The sequence below is a fragment of the Vombatus ursinus genome, unplaced genomic scaffold (assembly GCF_900497805.2).
Source record: "Vombatus ursinus unplaced genomic scaffold, bare-nosed wombat genome assembly UNPS02013159.1, whole genome shotgun sequence".
Taxonomy (NCBI): Eukaryota; Metazoa; Chordata; class Mammalia; order Diprotodontia; family Vombatidae; genus Vombatus; species Vombatus ursinus.
In genome coordinates this window covers 16,919-27,372 of record NW_020952937.1, presented here as the reverse complement: position 1 = coordinate 27,372, position 10,454 = coordinate 16,919, and the positions used below count along the sequence as shown (strand labels likewise).

General features: G+C 35.6%; 1 pseudogene; it reads right to left on the bottom strand.

Annotated features, from left to right (window-relative positions):
• Nucleotides 1-266: 266 nt before the first annotated feature.
• On the bottom strand, nucleotides 267-2,100 carry LOC114040440 (annotated as a pseudogene).
• Between the last annotated feature and the right edge of the window lie 8,354 nt (nucleotides 2,101-10,454).

The following is a 10,454-nucleotide window of genomic DNA, read 5'->3' as shown; positions in this document are numbered from 1 at the left end:
CTGCTGAAGAAAAGTTAGAAAACTTGAGTTCAATCCCCCAAATGATGCTGCATAATTCTGAGAGAGTAACAATTATTTGGTAAATAGGGATTAAAAATATCAAAGACTAACTTTGTGAAAAATGAAGATTAGCCATGTTACCATTGTTCACTCCATGTGGGAAAGGAGGTGACTTATGCAAATAAATATAACCCTTGTTCCATCAGTCATAAAGAAAATATATTACAGATAAATTTTACATAGTAAAAAGGAAGGTTTCATTTTCTTTAGTTTATAATTAGCTTTAATTTCTTTACTTCAGGAATAATGGCATCCAAGTTGTTGACTTCTAAAATCTGAAGTAGATCCTGTATAGAAGCCTAAAAGGCTGGGAAAGAAATTTATTGATAATACTTTGGATATCCTGGGTGCCCAAAACCTGTTGAATATGTTTGTCCACATATTGATTAATTATTTTACACAATTTCCCAACTGTATTCACCAGGACACTTAGTGATGATGAATTATCTAGTTCTAGTATCTCATAGATATTTCTCACAGCATTATTCATTTCTCCAAGTCTGGTGTATACTTCATTCATTCGAGGATAGATTCCAGACCCAGATGTTACATCGGATAGCTTTTGAAAGTGATTAATAATTGCTTGTAAAGTTTAGGGTGTGGCATACCACCCTTTTTCTCACATTCAACTTCTTTGAAAACAGTGTTGACAACAAATAGAATATCTTCTGGTTTAATGACGCCTTCACTCCTATCACATCACTTCACATTATGCCAAGGCAGCAGCTCCTCCATCAGTTTTTTCAGAGATCTAGACAAGTCCTTTAGAAATGTTAGCTGGTCTGCCCACATTTCTATTGTGGGAGGAAGATGCTCAAATCTACCTTCTTAACTGTTAGCTTTATTATAACTCTGGAGGGGCCTTTTGCTCTGTTTATATTTTACTATTGGACATCTTGGATTACTTATCATTGAGTTAAAGCTGGTTAAGATCTTGAAGTATTTCTGGTCAAATAGGGCCTGTCACTGGCATTCTGTTTTGCTGATCTCCGAATCTCTGTTGTCTAAGCTTTCAGATTTGTCTTCCCTGAGGAGTTCCTGTAATTTTATGTTTTTCTTAAGTGTTTTCTCCAGTTTTTTTATCTGTTGTTGATAAGGTCTTAAATCATGCAATGAGGGCCTGCTTTCTAAATCTTTGTGGAGATTCTGATTTTCACATGAAAGTTTATCATTCTTGGTTTTAATGTTTCTCAGTTGATTCTGGAATGACATGAGAAGGTTTTTATAATTTGATGTACCATCAGATCTACAAAGTCCCCTTTTCTTCCTTCGATATCTTTATCTTCTTTATAGTGCCTTAGTTTCTTGTGAATTTTTCTAATTTTGGGTTCATAATAATCAGGATAAGCAACTATTTATCCATGACAGTCTGTGTTGCTTGTTTGCAAAGCCAGTTAAAAACTCTTTTCTGAGAGGCAACATGAAGTTCTTCCTCTTTCTATAATTTGTGAATTTCTTTCCTCAAACAAGGAAGAGTTTTTTGTTGCTACATCCATTTTTGTTCACGCTGATGGTATTTTGCCTGTGCAGCTTTTTGGTCTTTTTGAAATTCTTTCACTTGATTCTGTTGCTGGGAAACCATGGCTACAGATTCTTCTTCAAGTTCAGTGATTTTGGATTTCACACTATCCATGATTTGTTCCAAGTCATTAGCTCATTTTTCTTCCTTAGCTGTTGATTTGCTTTGATGAGCTGATGGATCACATTCTGATTCCTTGTGCTGTCATCCAGCAATCTTTTTAAAGTCTTTTTAATCCTGTGCAGTGACACCTAGGTTTTTTCCATGTGTCCTTTTGACAAAAAACACTGGTTTTAAGCCATTCTTTGTGAATAGTGCATTTATGCTTTCCCATTCTGCTTCTTCTTGCTGACTCCCTGTCTTAAGTATGTCTGATAATTCAGTTGATATAGGGAATGTCGGTGAAATGACCAACTCTGTGTGATCAGATGAAGTGGGAAAAAAAAATCTTGATTGACCTGACCAGAAGTCATATTCCAATATGATAATTTATTAGCACCCTGGTTCAGATTTGATGCCATTTTCTATACAGCCAAATGGAGCAGAAGTTATCAGTGAAGAACTCCAACAGACCTTGGTTTTGGCAGATATCTCTTGTAACTTTTACTTGATGGTTAAAAATTACTGTTTAATGGAGAGAATTCTAGGAAAATGGTGAGGTAGGTCAAAAAATTCCAAGCTCTTCGGATTTCCCCCAGAAATGAGATAAAATAGTGCCTCAGGGCAAACACAGAGTGGTAAAAATAAATAAGAGTAGGGGCAGAACAGTGGTCTTCCTAGGACAGTTGGAGCAGATCTGAAGAAAAATCACAGAAGGAGGTTTGGTCCCTATGAAGAGTAAACACCTCCAGGTTAGTTTCTGTTAAACAACAAGTGAGTGAGCCCTGGGGTTAGTTGGGTTGGGAGGTAACTTTTCCCCCAGCCACAGGAACTTTTACCCCTGGGACAGTGAGAGGAGTTGGGCATCTGCACTGGGGAAGATTAAGGGAATTTCTGCTGACAAGGAATGCCGGACTCAGTTGTGCTGCGGAGGCAAGGCTCTGGGCAAGAAGGAATCAGCACATGCCTGGTAAGTGCAGAAGCAGTGGAATGGGGATGCCACTGGCTGTGGGTACTTACTGGAGGCTAGAGGTTTCCATTCTGGGCCAGAAGGGAGAACTGAAGGATCTGAGAACAGAGGCAATATCCCCCATACCCTAAGGATAGAGGTGATTACAAAAAATAAGCTGCCACAAAAAAAAAAAGAACAGGCAAAGGAGAAAGAATTCAACTATAGAAAGTTACTGTGGGATTAGAGGAGACTAGGGTTTGTCTTCAGAACAGGATACTGAAGAAAAAAACCCTCTTCTATCCCAAAGAGTAATGTCAAATGGTCACCTGTCCAAAAAGAATTCATAGAAGAACTTCAAAAAGACTTTAAAAATTAAATGAGATTGAGGAAAACTTAAAAAAAAAAAGAACAATCCAAGAAAAACAAGATTATGAAAAGAAAGTCAACCAATTAGAAAAGGAGATCCAGAATCTTAAGGAAGAAAATGGCTCCTTGAAAATCATAATTGAACAAGGGAAAGCCAGCAAAGTCATAAGAGACCAAGAAATAATAAAACAAAATCTAAAGAATGAAAAAATAGAAGAGAATATGAAACATCTCATAAGAAAAACAGCTGATCTGGAGAACAGATCAAGAAGAGAAAACATAATAGTAATCCGACTACCTGAAAGCTATGATCAAGAAAGAATCTTGATAGAATGATACAAGAAATAATTAAAGAAAATTGTCCTGAAGCATTAGAACAAGAGGGGAAAGTAGAAATAGAAAAAATCCACTGATCACCACCTGAAAGAGATCCTATCAGGAAAACCCACAGGACTATCATCATCAAATTCTAAAACCTCCAGTTCAAGGATAAAATATTACCAGCAACAACAACAACAAAAAAAACAAAACAATTGAATCACACAAGATCTAGCAGCAAATACATTAAAAGACCACAGGTCTTGGAATACTATATATCAAAGAGCAAAAGAACTGGGGTTCTGGCCAAAAATATCATACCCAGCAAAGCTAAGCATAATCTTGAATGAAAAAAAATGGATATTTAATGAATTGTCAGACTTTCAGGATTTTGTTAAAAAAACAAAAACAAAACCTGAACTTAATAGAAGATTTGACATATAAGAGCCAAGAAAAATATAAGGCACATACCATGGACTAATTACAATGGACTCAATAAGGACAGATTGTTTACCTTTTTTATGAGGAAATGTAAATCCTGTGTCTAAGATTGTTATTAGTAATTGGGTAGTTCATAAGAAAGATTGGAGTAGACCTGAGTATGATATGATTTTAAAAAGTAAAGCCATTTAGGAATAGCTAAAAAGAGTAATTATTTTATACAAATGATCTGTGAGAGGAAGAACCAACACAGAGGAATTACATGGAATTTTATATATATAGATAGATAGATAGATAGATAGATATAGATATAGATAGATATATAGATATATATATATAGATATATATATATAAAAGTATAAAAGTCTTCTAAACTCAGAAAGCAATAAAATGCTAAGGGGTTGGGAGGAGAGGATATGGGAGAGATCTTTAGAGGGGAGGGTAAGAAAATAGGTTAAAGGGGGATAGAGAAAGGTGTTTAGATTAATGGAGTATGAAGATAATGGAGGGATCGCTGGAAGGGGGGAAGGTTAAGTAATAGGAGGGCAAAGTAGCAGGTAGAAATAAAGTAGAGGAGTCAGGAGGGATAGGAAATAAGAGATATGCACAAATAAAATAAAGATCAGGAACAGAATTTGTTAGGGAAAAAGGCACAGGGGTGGTAATTGTGATCTTGGACAAAGGTAAGGCTAGAATATATTTAATCAAAAGAGAAAACTAGGGAAACTATACTTTGGGTAAGCTGTATTCATCAGTGTTGTCTTGGACTATTTAAAATAACTATTCAGTATAAGGTTGGACTATTGCTGCTGTGTAGGAAATGACAAGTTGGTGGATTTGGAAAAACAAGGAAAGACTTGGACTTATGAAGGAAGAGGTTATCCACCCTCAGAGAAACAGAGGACAAATAGGTATAGCATGGTCTTACATAGATCCATGTGTCTATGTATATGTCTATATATGAATATGATTATAAATATCTAAATACATGTATGCCTAAGTGAGTGTGTGTGTGTGTGTGTATATATATATATGTATATATATATATATAAAAATAAGGGCGTATGTATGTGTATATATATATTGTGTGTATGTGGCTATGTATGTATGTGTATATGTGTATATATGTATATGTGTATGTATATATCTGTATCTATATATAAATATATCTGTGCTTAATTGTGGCCTTCTGGGTGGGGGGGAGGGGAGAAACAAAATAAAAAGTGTACAATAGAGAACAAAAGAAAACTTAGGAGGAAGCAAAGAAAAAATGGACAGCTCAGAACACAACATGTAGCATTTATTATATAGGCTTTCTTGAAATTGGGAGTTTATATGCTGTGCACATGACAATACTTTTTTTCTTTTGTATTTAAGTTTATAATGTTTGTTTTTCTTGTGTATTTAAGTTTTAGTATTTAAGTCTAAAATTAAAAAAAAAAAGAAAATAGAAAAAATTTTCTGTTTAATGAATGACTGTCCAAAAAGACCTCTTTCTTGGTAAAGAAAGCCCAGAGCACCATGGATGTCCACCCTAGACCCTATCTGGTTCTTTCTCCATATCGTTTCTTAATGCCATCTTTTACTTCTCTTTTTGTCCAGAGTTCTTCATTGGTTATATGTTACAGCCTACTGATGCCCACTGTTCTGTGTTTCTCTGGTGCATCCTATCTAATGGTCATGTGTAATTTTCTGGAAATTACCGTGTTCATTGTCATATTGCCATACACTGGTAGCAACACTGGTAGCATGATGGAGTTGTGAATCAAGAATCTGTAAAGCAAACTTGACACGGGTTTAGTTAACTTCCCACTCAGATGATTTAACTTGAAATGCACTGTAGGCCTCTTCTTAAAAAGTCGAAACCTAGTTTTTTCTTGGAGTGTACTTTAGTACTACCCATGAAGAAAAATGAACTTATACATCCTTTTTATCCTACAAACACTGCTAACATAGTCTTATGTGTGTCTGCTTTTATGTATGAATATGCACTATGCTAATTTATACTTGTGAGAGAAAAGGAAGGAAACTTGGTGTCCCCAACTGGCCAGTACTTTTTAAATTTTATTTTATTCAGAACTTAACACATATTAAATAAAATGAGTTTTTTTTATAAAATGGAACAGAAAAAGAGAATTATACAAGAAAGTTATTTTATATGTCTTGCTTTTCTTTGACATTTAACAAATTTAAGTTGTAACTTTCAAAGGTATCCTGCTTTTCTATGTTTCCTTTTAGCTTTCTTTCTGTTTTCTTTTGTGCATTTCTTAAAATTCTTCAATGACCCCTTTTAATTTCTTTTCTTTTGAAGGGATGCTATACTCCCCTCTCCTAAAACCTATCCCCTTGCAACTGGGGAAAAAAAGGTGAAAAAAAAACTCCTTTAACAAATATGTGTAACTAAAACAAATCCCCGCATTGTCCGTGGTCAAAAATTCATGATTCATTTTGTACCTTGAGACCATTACCTCCTTGTCAGGAAGTAAGTAGCATGCTTCATGATTAGTTCTCTGGAATTGTAGCTGGTCCATTGATCAAAGTTCTTAAGACTTTGAAAGTTGTTTTTCTTTATAATGTTGGTGCCTTTATATTATTGTTTTCTGGGTTCTGCTCACTTTACTTTGTATCAGTTCATACTAGTTTCCCAGATTTCTCTGAAATTGTCCCTTCCATCATTTCTTGTGGTGTGATAATATTCAGTAATATCATAATTTGTTCAGCCTTCTTCAACTGATGGGCACTTTCTTAGTTTCAGTTCTTTATGGTAATAAAAAGAGCTACCATAAATATTTTTGATCTTTTGATCAAGTATTTTTGATCCTTTCTTTGATCTCTGGAGTATAGACCTGGTAGTGATGTCATTGGGTCAGTGGTTATACAAAGTTTAGTGACTTGTTGGGTATAGTTCCAAGTTGCTTTTCAGAATGGCTGGACCAATTCATAGCTCTGCCAGTAGTGCATAAGTTTGCTTGTATTACCTACAGTTCTCCTTTTTTTTTTGTCATTTTTGCCTATCTGATGAATATGAGTTGGAATCTTGTTTTAATTTGCATTTCACTAATTATTAGCAATTTGAGAGTAGTGCTCAATGGTCTTTAAAGTCCTTTCAAACTCTACATATGTGATCTTGTGAATATGCTGTTATGTGCATGCAGGCCAGCCTGTTCTATTCTTCTTCAGTGCTGGACCCAGCATGTCCTGGTATGCTTAACAGCCCTTCTTCATCTCAAAAGAAACAATGGATATATATGTGTGTGCGTACATACAGTATATATAAAACTACACAACAGAGACTTAAAGTGGCCTGGAAAAAATTCCAAGTATCATTTTCAACATCTAATGCAGTTCTGGATACATATTAGTAAGTGTCTAAAAAATGCTTATGGTTTGATTAGTTGAATCATTTATTTTAGTTATTCCAATATGGATTTTTTTCTTTTTTTTTTTTTTTTTGGTGAGGCAGTTGGAGTTAAGTGGCTTGCCCGGAGTCACATAACTGTGAGTGTTATGTGTCTGAGGTCAGATTTGAACTCAGGTCCTCCTGACTCCATGGCTCGTACTCTATCCACTGTACTACCCAGCTGCCCCCGATAGTTTTTTTTTTTTTAAATTGGGTCTGCCCAGTCTCACCCAGACTGAAGTGTGGGGGCTTCTCACAGGCCAAGTCCCACTTTTATCAGTATGTGAATTTTGACCTACTCTTTCCTTTCTGGGCCAGTTCATCCCTCATTTGGCCACCTGTTCCCCTTCTCCCTTAACTGCCATCCCAGAAGCTCACCATATTAATGCTGAACTTGGTCCAGACAACCTATTGATTTAGCCTGGTGCAGCTCAAAATTCCTGAACTCAGTAGTTCTGATACCCTTAGTTTCCCTGGTAGCTGGGATTGCTGGTGTATACCACTACTCCTTTTACTTCCCTGAATTTCCAGTAGATTTTTTTTTAAAGTACAGAGTCCTTGCCTCAGTATTTGGGATCTTAGGTTGATCAAACACTATGCTACCATGTTAATTTGCTTCTCCAAAAGTCCAGTTTTAGACAACTGCTTAATTTTGGGGCCACAACATTCTGACACACTTTGCAGCTTACAGCCAAGAGATATTCAAAATAATGAGTTGCAATTCTAGAGAGTTATCTCTAAGCATAATTCCCATATCTGTATATTCATCCCTGGTTTCTTTCTTGACCTTCCATTGTGCATTTGTTATTGTTGTTCATTCGTTTAATTGCGTCCGACTTTGTGACCCCATATGGACTTTTCTTGGCAAAGATACCGGAGTGGTTTGCCATTTCCTTCTCCAGTGGATTAAGGAAAACAAAGATTAAGTGACTTGTCCAGGGTCACACAGCTAGTGAATGTCTGAGGCCTAATTTGAACTCAGGTCTTCCTCATTCCAGGCCCAGTGCTTTATCCACTGAGACACCCAGATGCCTCCAGTCATGCATTACCAACTACCTTTTGTACATTTCAAACTGTGTATCCCATAGGCATTTCAAACTTAGCATGTTCAAAACAAAACTCATTACCTTTTTCTGCCAAGGACATTCCTAACTTCTTCTCACCACTTAAATAAGCTTTTGTAGTTTATTTTTTTGTTTGTTTGTTTTTTGTTTATATTTTTTGGAGTGTGTGTTTGTTTTTAAGCTACCTGGCCAAATACTGTTATTCAGATATTTCTTTGAAGTAGATCTCTCATTGTACAGATTTTTACTGAAATACAACTTTTCCCTAGTCTCTTACCCAGGATTAAAAGGCGAGTTATTTTGTAACCCTTGTAGTTGAGAACAGACTTGGTGATTTATACATTTTGCCTTCGTTATTAGGGAGAGGAGGAAAGAGAAAAACAGGGAGCTAGAGAATCAAACCTTTGATATAACAAGGAACTGTCCTAGAATCCATATTTGCAGATACACAGTGGAGCAAAATTAAGAGGATACAGGTATACCTTAGACCGTGTCTCAACAAGGAGTAGCATCACGTAGTAAATAGCAGGCAGGCCTTCTAATAAGGAAGACCTGGAGTCAAGTCCTACTTTTGATGCTTGCTACCTGAGTAACAATGTCCAAGTCATTTAGCTTTCTAGTGCCCCAGGCTTCCAGTTGCTCATTAATCTCTTGTAGCTGTGACCCAGCACAGAGCAAATTTGTGGAACTCTTTGCAAACTCTTTGTATGAGAGCGAGCTGTTAGATATCTCTGTAGAAAAAATAAGTAACAATTTCTGAAAACAAATTTAAATGGAATTTGTTATATTATATAACAAAAGTAGATGCAGCTTTAACAGATTTAAAGTTGCAAAATTAACTTTTCTTGCTTCTTCCTTGGGTCTTGATCTTTAAAGTCATTTTCCAAGTCTGGAAAATCTAATAAGTAAATATATTAATGTTCAGAGCACAGTAGAAGACTTGCCCTTTCCTTGTTTTCTTGAGTAATCATGTGATTATAAATAGGATAGTAACTTCTAGTAAAAATCTGGTGATCTGGTGAATTACTAAAAAGGGCAATTAAACTAGTTGTCAATGAATGTGTATCATGTTTAGTTTATTTTGTTAGGAAAAACAAAAGAGTGAGAGGGCAGGAAGATAAGATTCAAAGAAATTAAAATTATATTCAGCATATTGTTTGAATTTATTTTCCCACTCCTGACATTTCTAATGTGTTTTTTGAAATGCATTTTGAAAAATGAAAAACATCCTGGATTTGAAATCACTTCATTTACATCCTTAAAACATTCCTCTTCTAGATATTTACTACCTAGGCATTTGCTGGCAATTCTTTACTTTAATTGGCTAAGTATTTTATGTGGCAGGATACACTGACCAGAAAGGTAATTTTAAATATGCCCAACTTTAAAATGATTGATTAATCATTAAATTTCATTTTAAGGTATCTTACATTATTTAGATTAAAAAACTATTTCCATTTTCAGTGTTCCACCCAGGAGTTCTTCTTGATTGTTAAAGCCCTGTGTCACCTGAAGATAGAAATTCAAGCATTAATTCCTGCTATCAATTCCCAAATTAAATCGGACTTGCTCAAGCAGTTCCTTCTGGAAATACCGGAGCATCTCAACCCAGTGGAACATTATTTCAATATACTCAATGAGCAAGCTGCCAAGTAAGTATCAGACCTTTCATTATTTCTTTTAAAAAGTTCTTTTGGTGGACTGGCTAGACAAATTGTGGTAGATGAATGTAATGGAATATTAGTACCCCCTCAGAAACAGTTAGTGGCAAGAATTTGAAGAAGCAAGGAAGACATAAACTAATGCAGGGTAAAGTAGACAGAACCAGGAAAACAGTATGTGTAATTCAGTTATTCAGCCAACAAGCATTTATTAACGTGTCAAGTGCTAGAGATGCAAAAAAAAATGGCAAAAATAGTTCCTGCCCTCAATGAGCATGTATTTTAACGGGGGAGACAACATATAAAGAACTTGGCATGTGTAATACACATACACTCACAATAGATGGAAAGTAATCTGAGAGGGGAAGGTACTAGTAATTATTTGGACTTGGAGAGGCCTGTTACAGAGATACCAGTAAGAGCAATCCAGGCCTGGGGGATAGCCAGTACAAAGATACAGAGACAGGAGATGAGGTGTTGTTTTCAAAGAACTGCAAGTAGGTGAGTATATCAGTTAGATCATAGATCATAGAGGGGAATAAAGTGTAAGAAGACAGGGAAGATAGGAAAGGGT